Here is a 5000-nt window from a genome sequence, read left to right as displayed (position 1 = left end):
TCAAGCTGGACAAGGTGTGGGTTTCAGTATCAGTTTTTACAAACAAACGTGTTAGTAGAACATTGTACAACATTTTTATTCACATTTTGAAAGTTCTTCCTTGCTGTGTCTCCGATTTTAATTGAAATTTGGGATTGTTCGTCTTCAAAGATTTGTTTTAGTTGATTTCACAGTTTGCCAAAGAAAATCGAAGCACTCTTAATTACCAAGACGATGAAGCGCTTCTCTCAGAACGAATCCGTACACTAACCCAGTCTCTCTTTATCACGTTTCAACTATAACCATCAAGAACCAAACGAAAAGAAAAAAAGGAAAATAGAGAACTCCAATATATATATATATAGAAACATACAACAACAATCAACAGTCGACAGAAATAAAAGAGAAGAACTGTCTCATTCTTATTTTTTTCTCCCTCTCTCCCTCTCTCTTTCTCTCCCAAAGCCACAACTCTCCGACAGAACCTCCACTTTTCGGGAGCCGTCGAACCCGCACCACAGATTTCCCGGTCGGAGCGTCTAGCCACACACGGGAACTCTCCGGGCGTCACGCGTTCAACTGAGCCTTCCTTCTCTGCCTAGCCTGTGCTGCTCCCTGCTGTGACTGCGCCGGGAAGAGGGAAGGGGCGACCGAACCGCGCACTGGGCTCTTGCTTTATCGGTCTTTAGTTATTTGGTTTGTTGTTAGGGAAGGGGGAGGGGGGAGGGGGGAGGGGGGAGGCGAGGATGGTTTCGATATGGGTGTTGTTGTTGTTGTTCGTTTTTTATTTCGTCTTGTTATTGCTGTTGTTGTTGCTCTTCTTCTCTTTTTGTCCTTTGGTTTCTCTCCCTTTTTAAAATCAGTCGTTTTTTTTTTGGATGTTTCTAGAGGGTGTCTTCCCCCCCACCCCCACCCCCCATCTTACACTACATAGCCAAGTAGTACTAGCCATTCTTAGGGAAAAATAGAAGGTGTTAACGCTTTAGATCCGAAATTGTGTTAGTCTAAGAAATTGCTTCTTCAGCCAATAACCTTTTACGTGAGTTTGATTAATATGTTGCAAGGTTAGTTTGTGAATTTGCTGCAAATTGCACGTAAATCAAGCTGACATCGACTTTGATTAACAAATACCATTCTTGTGCTTTTCCTCATATTCTGAAAGCAATGTAGGAAATGTGTAAGAAGATTCTCACTTTGTACGAGGCAGAGGAAGAAGAAGAAGAAGAAGAGGAAGAATATAAAAGAGAAGATAAGGGAATTAAGAATTAAGTGAGAATGAAAATGAGGTTGAAGAAATGCAATCAGATAATGCAACAACAAACTCTCTCACTTATTAGAATACCAGTTTAAAATGCATGATTTATATAACCTTATAAATCATTACAGTAATGAATAACGAAGAATAAAGAGAGTCTCTACATAATTTCATGTTTCATCAATGCGCATATGGCAAAGTAAAAGATTAAAAAAAAAAAAAAAAAAACCCTGTGCACATCCTATCTGCTTTAATGTGCTTCCGGGCATAATTCCTCTCATAAAACGCCCTTAGCCAATGAGGAGGCATCGAGCATGTTATTCATTCCTCTGAATTCCTGAATGGGAAAGAAGCATTCCGGGCCGGGTTCAGAAAGCAGCTGATGTGAAGAGGAGATTAACGAGACCTCAAATGACCTCGGATGACCTCGGATGACCTTGCGAGGAGCGATAGATCAACGTTGGATGTATGATTTTCAGATAAACGAGATATTTCCCGGTCTGTCTGTCTTTGTCTCTCTCTCTCTCTTGTTCTCATTTTCCTTCTCTTATTTACTCTCGTACTCATTTACTCACTAACTCACACACTCTCTCTCTTTCTTTCTCTCTCCCTCTCTCTCTCTCTCTCTCTCTCTCTCTCTCTCTCTCTCTCTCTCTCTCCCTCCCTCTCTCTCTCTCTCTCATTCTGTTTCACACCCACTCACTCTATTCACTCAATCACTCATCCTCTCTCTTTCATTCATTCTCACACTCAAACATTCACTCACTTTTTTCCCTCTCTCTCATTCTCTACCTATCTACCTACCTATCTATCTATCTATCTATCTATCTATCTAGAGAGAAGGGGGAGAGGGAAAGAGAGAGAGAGAGAGGTAGAGAGAGATATAGAGAGAGGTGTATATATAGAGAGAGAGGGAGAGAGAGAGAGAGAGAGAGAGAGAGAGAGAGAGAGAGAGAGAGAGAGAGAGAGAGAATGAGAGAGAGAGAGAGAGAATGAGAGAGAGAGAGAGAGAGGGAGAGATAGGTAGAGGGAGGGAGAGATAGGTAGAGGGAGGTAGAGAGAGAGTAAGAGAGAGAGAAGGGCTGCTATCTACGACAAGCAAACACCCTGTAATAATAGCTCCATGTCATCAGGTAAAGCAGAGATAAAGCAGCGAGCATTTGCATGGCGAATCGCTCGCGAAACATTGCCTCGTTCACTCACTCGCGAGGTTCCTAGCCCTACGAAACGCATTCCCGGAAACAGATCCCACGCCCATTCCCAAAGTTTGGAAAATAGGGAACACGCCCATTCCCAAAGTTTGGAAAATAGGGAACACGCCCATTCCCAAAGTTTGGAAAATAGGGAACACGCCCATTCCCAAAGTTTGGAAAATAGGGAACACGCCCATTCCCAAAGTTTGGAAAATAGGGAACACTGAGCAACTTGTAGGTAGGTCCCTGACGGAAAGGTGCATTGGCTGGACATTTCTTCTTGATTGCCTGAAATGTAGTGCTTTCACGTCCTCCAACTCACTTTACAATGACACTGTATTCACGCTACACACGTCCGACCCAATACTTTATAATGCCACCACGCCATGTGTCACAATTGTTCAGTTTGCACGGGAATGCACGCAAATACACAATTGTGCCATAAATTTTCATTATATACACATTCGCAGTACAAATAGCGAACAGGCATATGACAAACGCAATTTGAATCTAGCTACGTATTGTACAGTGTTACCCAGAATACAAACAAACACACATTTCCCAATAAGCTGTGTGTTTCTTTGATGTACTTGTCTTATGGTGACGTTGAAAAGGGGAATAGGGTTTTATTTTCAGCTTTTGGCCTTTGCTTTTGAAATTCATAGAGAACTTAGAATTATACCCCATGATAATTTTCCCTCTAGGAAAAAAAAATGTTGTATCAAGATAAAAATGGTGGGAAGGACTATGGTATCAAAATAATACTGAAGTTATTAGTATCCAAATTATTAATGCTTTTTATGATGATAAGGACAATCATTATCATTATTGTTTTATATCATTATCATAATTGTTATGATTATCATCATCATAATTATTTTTTTGTTATCATTATCATTATTATCATCATTATCATTAGTATTAGTATCATTACTACTATTATGATTATTATATTGCCATCATCATTATTACTGCTACTGTTATTATTGTTATCATATTTACATTTTCATCATCATTGTTATCATAATATCTATATCATCATCATTATTATGATTATAATACTTACATTATCATCATCATCATCGTCATTATTATTGTCATCCCACTTACTTACATTATCATCATCATCATCGTCATTATTATTGTCATCCCACTTACTTACATTATCATCATCACTATTATTATCACCAACTTTACCGTTATCACTGTTATTGTTATAATCATTTCAATAATTTTCATCATTGTTTCGGTCAAGACGATTGCCATTATCAGTCGAATTCTCTTTCTTATCATCATTTGTTTTTTCCATCACTCTCTTTACGTAAATTCTCTCCCTTTCCCGCATACATGATTCCTGGTATAAAATCCTTTGAGTTCATATTTACAAGGCGTGTCAGAAATCTTTTCTTAATCTCGGAAAATCTTTCTGCAAAGTCTACCAAAGTAAAGGTGAAAAAAGAAGAGGAAGAAGAAGGAGAAGGAAAAGAAAGCGTTGAAGGCGGAAAATAATATGTAGGAAAAACCGTTGTAGAAGAAAAAGAAAAAAAAAGGAGTGGGGAAATTCGTGAGAGAGAAAGACTGAAAGAGAGAGAGAGAGAGAGAGAGAGAGAGAGAGAGAGAGAGAGAGAGAGAGAGAGAGAGAGAGAGAGAGAGAGAGAGAGAGAGCGAGAGAGAGAGAGAGAGAAAGAGAGAGCGAGAAAGAGAGAGAGAGAGAGAGATGATGACAAAAAGACCAAGGGTAAATGGAGATACAAAGGAATGAGAAAATTGACATTTTCCAAGAGAGAGAGAAAAAACACAGACAAAAAACAAACAAACAAACAAACAAACAAAAAACAACAAAAAATACGGAAAGTGACATATGGAAAGAGGATATAGGAAAAAAATAAACAGTGAGTCGAAAAACGAAAAGAACAACAACAACAATACCAAAAAAACGAAACAAAAAAACTGGAAAGTAAAATCCCATCTCTTCCTCTATTCTGTTTCTCTCCCCCCTTTTCTCTCTCTCTCTCTCTCTGTCTATCTATCTCTTTCTCTCTCTCTCTCTTCCTCTGCCTCTCTCTATCCCTCCCTCTCTCTTTCTCATTTTCCCTCTATCTCCAAATGGAGTGGACAAACAATCTCACCAGCAGAAAATACCGAAGCTATAATACTGTTGTTTAACTGGTCAGAAAATTAACATTTCTATTTGGACTAACTACTGGGATATTGACCATAAGGAACCCCTAAAACTGACCTTCAACCTGAATGAGGTCGCGATCAATATTTCGACAACGGAAAATTCTAGAGCTACGATTTTGCTGCGAGGATACTCAGAAAGGCCGAATTTCTCTTTGCGACCAAGAGGAATTTTCATCCAAGCTGACCTAAAAAAAAGTCTCTAAGATTAGCCACTGGTCAAAAGATTTTTTTTTTTTTGGGGGGGGGGATATTAGATTGATTTTTTTTTAGATTGGCTATTGATTATTATTATTAATATTATTATTTATTTATTTATTTATTATTATTTTATTTTTTTTTAGGAGGGGGGCAATAGTATATAATGTTTGATTTGGTTTAGACTTGATTAA

The 5000-nt window shown here is 38.5% G+C and overlaps 1 protein-coding gene across 1 annotated transcript in view; it reads right to left on the bottom strand.

The window, feature by feature from the left end:
• Positions 1 to 553, bottom strand: part of LOC147467432 (uncharacterized) — a 106559-nt gene extending 106006 nt beyond the window's left edge. The window contains exon 1 of the mRNA XM_086531829.1: positions 465 to 553. The gene's annotated coding sequence lies outside the window, so the exon portion shown is untranslated. The remainder of the gene's footprint in view (positions 1 to 464) is intronic.
• Positions 554 to 5000: the final 4447 nt, after the last annotated feature.

This window comes from Penaeus japonicus, unplaced genomic scaffold (genome assembly GCF_977035675.1).
Source record: "Penaeus japonicus unplaced genomic scaffold, GWHDUDI00000001_assembly GWHDUDI00000036, whole genome shotgun sequence".
NCBI lineage: Eukaryota > Metazoa > Arthropoda > Malacostraca > Decapoda > Penaeidae > Penaeus > Penaeus japonicus.
This window is presented reverse-complemented; position numbering and strand designations above follow the sequence as displayed.